This window comes from Thalia democratica, unplaced genomic scaffold (assembly GCF_965202585.1).
Source record: "Thalia democratica unplaced genomic scaffold, ktThaDemo2.hap1.1 HAP1_SCAFFOLD_966, whole genome shotgun sequence".
Taxonomy (NCBI): Eukaryota; Metazoa; Chordata; class Thaliacea; order Salpida; family Salpidae; genus Thalia; species Thalia democratica.
In genome coordinates this window covers 7,501-17,500 of record NW_028139903.1, presented here as the reverse complement: position 1 = coordinate 17,500, position 10,000 = coordinate 7,501, and the positions used below count along the sequence as shown (strand labels likewise).

At 33.8% G+C, this 10,000-nt stretch overlaps 4 non-coding genes across 4 annotated transcripts in view; all 4 read left to right on the top strand.

Moving 5' to 3' along the window:
* Positions 1-2,658: 2,658 nt before the first annotated feature.
* LOC145847484 (5S ribosomal RNA) lies at positions 2,659-2,777 on the top strand. The gene has a single exon (XR_014371314.1). It is a non-coding gene; the product is annotated as a 5S ribosomal RNA (ribosomal RNA).
* Positions 2,778-6,620: 3,843 nt separating this feature from the next.
* LOC145847494 (small subunit ribosomal RNA) lies at positions 6,621-8,428 on the top strand. Its single transcript, XR_014371324.1, has one exon. It is a non-coding gene; the product is annotated as a small subunit ribosomal RNA (ribosomal RNA).
* A 183-nt stretch (positions 8,429-8,611) lies between these two features.
* On the top strand, positions 8,612-8,764 carry LOC145847485 (5.8S ribosomal RNA). Its single transcript, XR_014371315.1, has one exon. It is a non-coding gene; the product is annotated as a 5.8S ribosomal RNA (ribosomal RNA).
* A 222-nt stretch (positions 8,765-8,986) lies between these two features.
* Positions 8,987-10,000, top strand: part of LOC145847499 (large subunit ribosomal RNA) — a 3,631-nt gene continuing 2,617 nt past the window's right edge. The window contains exon 1 of the ribosomal RNA XR_014371327.1: positions 8,987-10,000. This exon is cut by the window's right edge and continues 2,617 nt beyond it. This is a non-coding gene — a ribosomal RNA (large subunit ribosomal RNA).

The window sequence follows — 10,000 nt, the reverse complement described above, 5'->3', positions numbered from 1 at the left end:
TGAGATATCGAAAAAATAATGGCACCATCTTGTAGAGTACAATTTTCTGAGTTAAAATTAATACAATTAGTCTTTTATACTAAAACTTAAAAGTTTTTTTGTCCAAAAACAAATAAAAGCGTGGCTACTTGAAAAATCAAACGAAAATAAATTTTGCACTTTTGTATTGTGAGTCATAATAAGTTATTTACTGTTACCAACAGATACTAGCAAAAGCTTTTTAAAGTTTTGTATTAACTTAATGTATTTGTAATTACTTTTACTTAATAGAAACTATTGAATTACGTTTACTTAGTTTACTTTTGTATGTGTATTAAATATATAGCAATTTTGCTTGAACTTAAATAAAGATTATTAAACTATTAAAAGAAAACTATCAAAGTTTACTAACTCAAAAGCTAAATCTTAGTTATATTGTTATAAACATTTATGTTGTAATTTACTAATAACTAAATGAGTTTATTTCAAACAAAAAGAATTAAATAATGTTATGTTATGTCAAGCCTACTATATGAGGTATATAGGTATATAAGGTATACAAGCTTATGTTTGAAAGTTATAATAATTAAAATAAAAATAAATATTTAGTTGGTAAAATTTGTATTTAATATGCTTTGAAATTAGAGTTAGTATAGATGTTTTTTTTTAAATATAATAAATATAAGTATTTAGTTACTAATAATAAACTAAAATACCAATTTTGTAGTTATTACAAAAAAAAAAACTTATCTTACTTAAAGTTCACTGTAATTGAAACATTATACAAAAGCTTTATAATTATAAGCTTTGAATAATTCTATTTGAATAAATAATAGATTCATAACTATATTCATGTTTGCATATTTAAATTATAAAAAGTTAGTGTTTTGTGTATTGACTTTATGATTATTTTATTTTAGTAACTGTTAGTTTTATACTTTAATAAAAGAAATATGGTTAACAAGTAAGTTAAAAATGAAAGAAGCATAAAAAAACACACTAATTAACTGCTTATTCAATAGTTTGATTATTTAATTATTTTTCTGTTATATAGTTTAATCGTATTGTATAAAAAATACAGAGGTTTAAAGTAAGTTTGAATAAAAATAAAACAAAACATATAATATAAGCATTAGTTAAAATACATAGTTTTTTTTTCTAAAAAAATTTAATTCTTTAATAATAAGTAGTAATTTAAATAAAAAATAATACAAGTAAAGTTATACAATATATATACTATAGTTTGTCAAACTAGGCAAACACTACTAGGCAAAAAACAAACTAGGCAAAAAACCTACAAAGTAGGCCACCACTACAATCCTATGTTCCAACTGGAAATTCAATGAGATCGTTACTGTACTTGTGATGAACGTTGATAATCCCCAAGATTGTAAGTCGAAGGCCTTACCCAACCTAACCAGCGCACTGGTTTTCTTACAACTGAATTAATCAACATTTATTATTGAATATAATCATTATTGATAGATAGAGGAATGTTGACAATCAACAACAGATTGTAGGTCAAAGGCATTACTCGACCCAAGTACCCACAACCTAGATTGAACAACATTTATTAGATAGATTTGTTTAATGATAGATAGAGGAATATTGTCAATCCACAACAGATTGTAAGTCAAAGGCATTACTCGACCCAAGTACCCACAACCTAGATTGAACAACATTTGTTAGATAGATTAGTTAGATAGATAAATAGTACAGTATAATCTCAAAGAATTTGAAGCCCGAACATTGAACGATAGTGGTGTTTCGTGACGACTAGCGGGATTCGATCTTACAACCTTCTGCTTATGAGTCAGCTGATAAGACCACTGACCCACCGCGCCACGACAAAGATAAAGAAATATTTTGCTATATAAATAGGTTGATTTTTATAATTTTGTTATACAGTGTCAATTACAGTGAACTTCAAGTAAGATATACAACAGTATATATATTTCCGAGTCTGACTTTGAGTACTTTTTATATATTATTAACAAGATTTTTTAGGAGTAATATCTGTTTAGTTCTTTAATATATCTTTAAAATAATAATATTTTTTAAGGTGTTTAAAACTTTTAGAAGCTGTATGTAATGTCTTTTAGTTTAATAGTTCTTTTAAATTAGTAAAAAAAATAAACATGGTTGAGTTATCAAATTAAACAAAATAGAACGTCAAGTATTTAATTACTAAAATTAATTTAATTAAAAAAAAATCTCAGGTAATCTAAAATGTCAGGAATTATTTAAAAATAAATATAAATTTAAAACTTATTATATTGAAAAGATTGATGAATAATACTCTTGAATGTATGCAATGTTTGTATTTGTAATGCAATAACATAAATGGATAGATCAATGACAAATTGTAAACATATTGTATTATTTTATTTTACGATTTTATTTTATTTATTTAATAATTCAATAAACTTTACTTCTACTTTTCCTGGTCTTAGGTAATTTATAGATAACAATTATTTAAACAAACACTTTTGTACAGTTACAATACAGTTTTAGTACAGTTTGGGAGTAACTGTTGATTAAAAAAACAAAAAAAAAGTTAATTCAGGTTAAAATTTTATAAGGAATAATTTTAAAATATCAAATTGATTGTAAATCAAGTGCAAATAGGTTTTTTAAATAAACCGAAGGGTTTATAAAGGCTTGTAAACGCCTTCAAACGCCTACGACCATACCACACTGAGTACACCCCATCTCGTCCGATCTGGGAAGTTAAGCAGTGTCGGGCGTGGTTAGTACTTAGATGGGTGACCGCTTGGGAATACCACGTGCCGTAGGCCTTTGCTTTTTGAATTCATCTTTTTTGTACTATTTTTCTTTCTGACCTATTTATACTTATTACTCGTTTATTTACATTTCTTTAACGCTTAAAAGAAAAGAAAATTCTAGTTATTAGCAAACAAAAACCTTAGCCAATCAGATAACGTTATTTGCTGTTTGCTTATTTGCTGTTTAAACCAATTAGAGCGCTAAAAAAGTGGTTTGACCAGTTTGAGATATCGAAAAAATAATGGCACCATCTTGTAGAGTACAATTTTCTGAGTTAAAATTAATACAACTAGTCTTTTATACTAAAACTTTAAAGTCTTTTTGTCCAAAAACAAATAAAAGCGTGGCTACTTGAAAAATCAAACGAAAATAAATTTTGCACTTTTGTATTGTGAGTCATAATAAGTTATTTACTGTTACCAACAGATACTAGCAAAAGCTTTTTAAAGTTTTGTATTAACTTAATGTATTTGTACTTAGTTTAAATTAATAGAGTTTATTTGGTTTACTTTATTATGTGTATTGAATGTGCTAGTATCTAAAAATAAATACAACTAAAACAAAACAAACAAGGAGAGTACTTGAATAGAACCAACACAATTTACAGACCAGTTGTGTACTAAATTTAAAGAAATTCTGAATAGTGAATATGCAATTATTATTATAAGTTCAAAGTTCACTTTAATTTAAATTAATGTATTTTGTAAATTGGTTTTATTTAATACGATAGTAGTGAATTACTTTATTTAATTTACTTTAGTATGTGTTGTATAACTTTATTTAAACCAGAAGCAAAACGGGATTATACTTTCAATAAACTACACAATTTACAGACCAGTTGTGTACTAAATAAAAAGCTATTGTGAATGGTGAATATGCAATTATTATTATAAGTTTATAAGTTCACAGTTTACAAAAGCTTTAGAATTTAGTTACTATTTTGTTCATATTTGCATATCTAATTTATGAAAAGTTAGTGTTATGTGTATTGGCTTTTTAATTTCTTTATTTGTAGAACTGTTAGTTTTATATTCTAAAGAAACATTTTTAAATAAATATGTTTAACAAGTAACTTAAAAATGGAAGAAATATATTGTATATATTGAACTATTTATATTTATTCTAGCTATTTGCTTAGTGTATTTATTAATGTGATTATTTTATTTTGTTGTTTGTCTTATAGTTTAATCGTATTGTGTTGAAATATATATATAACAAATACAGAGGTTTAAAGTAAGTTTAAATGAAAATAAAATAAGACATATAGTTGAAATATAAGTTTAAAAAAATAGTTTTTTTTTTTTTTTTTTTCTTTGTTTGTTTGATTGTTTGTTTATTATATAATCGCGACGTGTCATTTTATTACTTTTAAGCATACTAAATATAATAATAGGTATAGTTATAGGAAAAATTCAATTAGTTTCTAATGTAATAAAAAAGTTTATTTCCACAAATAAATAAATACCTGAAAAATCAAATGAAAAATAAATTTCGCACTCCTGTATTGTGAGTCATAATAGGTTATTTACTGTTACCAACAGATACTAGCGAAGGCTTTTTAAAGTTCTATGTTAATTCAATGTATTTGTACTTAGTTTTATTAAAATGACAGTATTGATGGTTACGTTTATTAAGTATGTTTATTTAACGTTATGTAACTCAAGTAAAACCAGAAGCAAATAAGGAGACTACTTTCAATAAACTACACAATTTACATACCAATTGTATACTAAACTTAAAGCTATTCTATTTTATTCTTGATAGTTATTTTAAAGTTATTAAATTATACAAATGTATTTTGTAAAGTAGTTTTATAAAGTTACTATAGTTTATTTAACTTACTATAGTATGTGTTATATAATTTTAATTAAACCAGAAGCAAAAAGGAGATACTTTAAATAAACTACACCATTTATTGTTATATATAACTCTAATAAAACCAGAAAGCAAAAAGGGAGACTACTTTAAATGAACTACACAAATTAAAAATATATTATTATTTATAAATCAATCGTGTTGTGTTTCAAAATACATTTTTCAAATAATGTTTTACAAGTATTTATCAGTTATTTAGTTTTCTTTTTATAGTTTAGCCGTATTGTTTTATTTATTTGTTATTATTTTTATTTAATTGTTTGCTTATTATATTTATCGCCATGTGCTTAAAAAATAAAACAACTATAAAGGTTAAAAAAGTAAGTTTAAATAAAAATAAAATGAAACATACAAAATAAGCTTATGATTTTTTATTATTATTATTATTATTATTATTATTTTTATTTTATTGTTTGTTTATTATATCTATCGCCATGTGCTTAAAAAATAAAACAACTATAAAGGTTAAAAAAGTAAGTTTAAATAAAAATAAAATGAAACATACAAAATAAGCTTATGATTTTTTATTATTATTATTATTATTATTATTATTTTTATTTCATTGTTTGTTTATTATATCTATCGCGATGTGCTTAAAAAATAAAACAACTATAAAGGTTTAAAAAGTAAGTTTAAATAAAGATAAAATGAAACATATAAAATAAGCTTATGTTTGATTTTTTTATTTTACTTTTATTAAATTGTTTGCTTATTATATTTATCGCGATGTGCTTAAAAGAATAGAACAAATACAAAGGTTTAAATTGTAAGTTTTAAATAAAATAAAATGAAACATACAAAATAAGCTTATGATTTTTTATTATTATTATTATTATTATTATTATTATTTTTATTTCATTGTTTGTTTATTATATCTATCGCGATGTGCTTAAAAAATAAAACAACTATAAAGGTTTAAAAAGTAAGTTTAAATAAAGATAAAATGTAACATATAAAATAAGCTTATGTTTGATTTTTTTATTTTATTTTCATTTAATTGTTTGTTTATTATATTTATCGCAATCTGCTTAAAAAAATAAAACGAGTATTAAGGTTTGAAAAGTAAGTTTAAATAAAAATAAAATAAAAATATAAAATAAGCTTATGTTTTTTTTTTTTTTTTTTTATTATTATTATTTTTATTCAATTTTTTGTTTATTATATTTATCGCAATGTGCTTAAAACGATAAAACAAATATAAAGATTTAAAAAGTACGCTTAAATAAAAAATAATACAAATAAAGTTTATTTATAATAAATATATATATATTTAAAACATTAAAAAAAGTAGTTTATACATATTTTTTTTTATTTATTTCTTTTAAACATATTAAATAAAGTATAAAAAAGTATTAAAACATTTAAACGTAGCATAAATAAGCTTAAAACATTAAAATAATCGAAAAGAAACAAAGAAATTGAAAAAAATCGGAAAAAATCGGCAAAAAAAGTTCAACAGCAACATTTGAGCATCATACACGTATGCATTACTTTACACTAGTGAGAGAGACGTGTTTGTGCGTTCGGTCGACTTGACGAGAAAGCGGGCTTAAAGCATTACTGTTTAGCACCCGAGGCGCGGCTATTGCAGCGGCGGCGAACGTGCTATGTAAACGCATTGGAGCAGCGTATGAAAAACTACAAGCGTCCAGCGGCGGTAGGCTTATAGCTTTGCGAAGTCGTCGAGACGAGTAGCCGACGCAGGCAGGCACGGCTCGAGGCGGGTAACTGCAGCAGACAGATGGCGTGTTGCTGCTGACGAGTTAACCGGCAGAAGGCAAACGGTTGGTCGGGAGAAAGAACAGTCAGTTGTATAGCTGCATGCTGCAGTCGACGCGGGCTGGCGCTTTAAACAGCAAAAGGCCGGCGCCGACTTTCAGTAACGTTCGCAAGGCTTTTAAGCCGAGTGATAGAAAAGGTCTGTATTTATACAGTAAAAACGCTCAGTCGAGCAACGGGTTTAAACGCCCTCGGATAGTTATCTGGTTGATCCTGCCAGTAGTCATATGCTTGTCTCAAAGATTAAGCCATGCAAGTGTAAGTACGAGCTCACGTACAGTGAAACTGCGAATGGCTCATTAAATCAGTTATGGTTCATTTGATTGTACGCTTTTACATGGATAACTGTGGCAATTCTAGAGCTAATACATGCGTAAAGCGCCGAACTGACGTGAGGCGCGCATTTATCAGACCAAAACTAACCGGCTTTCGGGTCGTTACAATGGTGACTCTGGATAAGCTTGCGGATCGCACGGCCTAGTGCTGGCGACATCTCATTAAAGCAACTGCCCTATCAACTATCGTCGGTACGGTATCGGCCTACCGAGGTTGTAACGGGTGACGGAGAATCAGGGTTCGATTCCGGAGAGGGAGCCTGAGAAACGGCTACCACATCCAAGGAAGGCAGCAGGCGCGCAAATTACCCATTCCCGGCTCGGGGAGGTAGTGACGAAAAATAACAATGCAGACCTCGTACGAGGTCCTGCAATTGGAATGAGTACACTTTAAACTTTTTAACGAGTATCCATTGGAGGGCAAGTCTGGTGCCAGCAGCCGCGGTAATTCCAGCTCCAAAAGTGTATATTTAAGTTGTTGCGGTTGAAAAGCTCGTAGTTGGATATAGGGACGGCGAGGTTGGTCGGTCGAAAGGCTAGCACTGGCCTTGTTGTTCTTGTTGGTCGGTGCCTTCGCGGTGCTCTTAACTGAGTGTTGCGGTGGTCCGGCAAGTTTACCTTGAAAAAATTAGAGTGTTCAAAGCAGGCTTTACGCTTGTATAATGTTGCATGGAATAATGGAATAGGACCTCGGTTCTATTTTGTTGGTTTTCGGAGCACGAGGTAATGATTAATAGGAACGGACGGGGGCATCCGTACTGTGCCGTTAGAGGTGAAATTCTTGGATCGGCGCAAGACGAACGACTGCGAAAGCATTTGCCAAGAATGTTTTCTTTAATCAAGAGCGAAAGTCAGAGGTTCGAAGACGATCAGATACCGTCCTAGTTCTGACCTTAAACGATGCCGACTAGCGATCGGGCAGTGTCGAACTTAAGAACTGTCCGGCAGCTTCCGGGAAACCAAAGTCTTTGGGTTCCGGGGGAAGTATGGTTGCAAAGCTGAAACTTAAAGGAATTGACGGAAGGGCACCACCAGGAGTGGAGCCTGCGGCTTAATTTGACTCAACACGGGAAATCTCACCCGGCCCGGACACAGCGAGGATTGACAGATTGAGAGCTCTTTCTTGATTCTGTGGGTGGTGGTGCATGGCCGTTCTTAGTTGGTGGAGCGATTTGTCTGGTTAATTCCGATAACGAACGAGACTCTTACTTGCTAAATAGCTGCTCGACCCATTGGGTCGGAGACAACTTCTTAGAGGGACTAGTGGCGTTTAGCCACACGAGATTGAGCAATAACAGGTCTGTGATGCCCTTAGATGTTCGGGGCCGCACGCGCGCTACACTGACCGGATCATCGTGTGTTCCCTAGGCCGAAAGGTCCGGGTAATCCGTTGAACCCCGGTCGTGCTAGGGATAGGGACTTGCAATTGTTTCCCTTGAACGAGGAATTCCCAGTAAGCGCGAGTCATTAGCTTGCGTTGATTACGTCCCTGCCCTTTGTACACACCGCCCGTCGCTACTACCGATTGAATGGTTTAGTGAGGTCCTCCGATTGAGCCTGGTACGTGCGGCAACGCACTCGCCGGTGTTCGAAAAGACGATCGAACTTGATCATTTAGAGGAAGTAAAAGTCGTAACAAGGTTTCCGTAGGTGAACCTGCGGAAGGATCATTAACGAATCGAAATTTGATTTCAAGCGACGTCTCTTCTTCGAAGGGACCGAGCCCTGTAACTGTTATAGTTCGGTCGCGTTGCTTTCTGACAGCGGGAGTAATAATTCAGCACGCAAGTGCTGGCGCGGCCGCTTCTTTTTGAACACGATTTTTTTGGTTGCATTGAGATTGATTAACACGAGAGATCTCTTAGCGGTGGATCACTCGGCTCGAGCGTCGATGAAGGACGGAGCTAGCTCCGAGAAGTAATGTGAATTGCAGGACACATTGAGCATCGATATTCTGAACGCGTATTGCGGCCTCGGGTAATCCTGGGGCCACGTCCGTCTCAGGGTCTTTAACACACCGATCCTTTCATTAGTTTGAAAGTGCCTGCGACTCGTTTCTTAATTAAGGAGCGTGTCGTCAAAGACAGCTGGTCTGGCGATTTCACAGCTGAAGCGTGAGCAGCCTGCTGGCCTCGGGTGAGGTAGCAACGACGGTAGGTGCTCGAGAATAAGTTAAGTGACTTCAAAAGGCCGACGTACAAAGCGCATGTACTTTTGTAGTACATCACTTTTGACCTGAGATCGGGCGGGACGACCCGCTGAACTTAAGCATATCACTAAGCGGAGGAAAAGAAACTAACAAGGATTCCCCTAGTAACGGCGAGTGAAGCGGGATAAGCCCAGCGCTAAATCCGAGCCTTTTTGGAGGGCGAGGAAATGTAGCGTATGGAATTCAGCATGCGGCGAACCAACGACTGCCCACGTTCTTCTGATCGAGGCCTTTTCCCAGAGCGGGTGTTAGGCCCTTGGCGGCGGTCGTAATTCGTCCTAGCGGTTTTCCCGGAGTCGGGTTGTTTGGAAATGCAGCCCTAAGCGGGTGGTAAACTCCATCTAAGGCTAAATACTGGCTCGAGACCGATAGCGAACAAGTACCGTGAGGGAAAGTTGAAAAGCACTTTGAAGAGAGAGTTAAAGAGTACGTGAAACCGCTTGGAGGCAAACGGAGGCGCCCATCGAGTCGCCGGACGTTTTCAGGCGCTGCGAGAGCTGTCCTACTGTTTGAGTGATCTTCGGAGACTCTTACGGTTGCGCTGGCGTCGCGGCGCTGCACTAGCGTTCGGCGAGGGCCGCGACCGGTTGCTGGGCTGACTTTGGTCGTTCGCAAGGTAGCTCTTCTTCGGAAGAGTGTTATAGGCGTTCGATTAGCTTCGGCTCGGCGACCGAGGAGAGATTCCGCGTCGGTCTTCGGACAGGCTGCGTGTTGATCGCTGGAATACGGCTTTGGAAACTGCTCGCAGTCTCTAGAGTTTGTACAAGGCCTTCTTCGCGTTAGCGCTCAGACGCCAGGGGTCTGCGGCTTAAGCTGGCCACGTCTCCGACCCGTCTTGAAACACGGACCAAGGAGTCTAACACGCGCGCGAGGTGTTGGGCAGTACGAAACCCGAAAGCACAGTGAAGGCAAACGAGGCGAGATCCTTTCATTAGGCGCATCGCCGGCCGATCCCATAGGCCGCGTCCTAGGGGTCGAGCAAGAGCGTGCTTGTTGGGACCCGAAAGATGGTGAACTATGCCTGAACAGGCTGAAG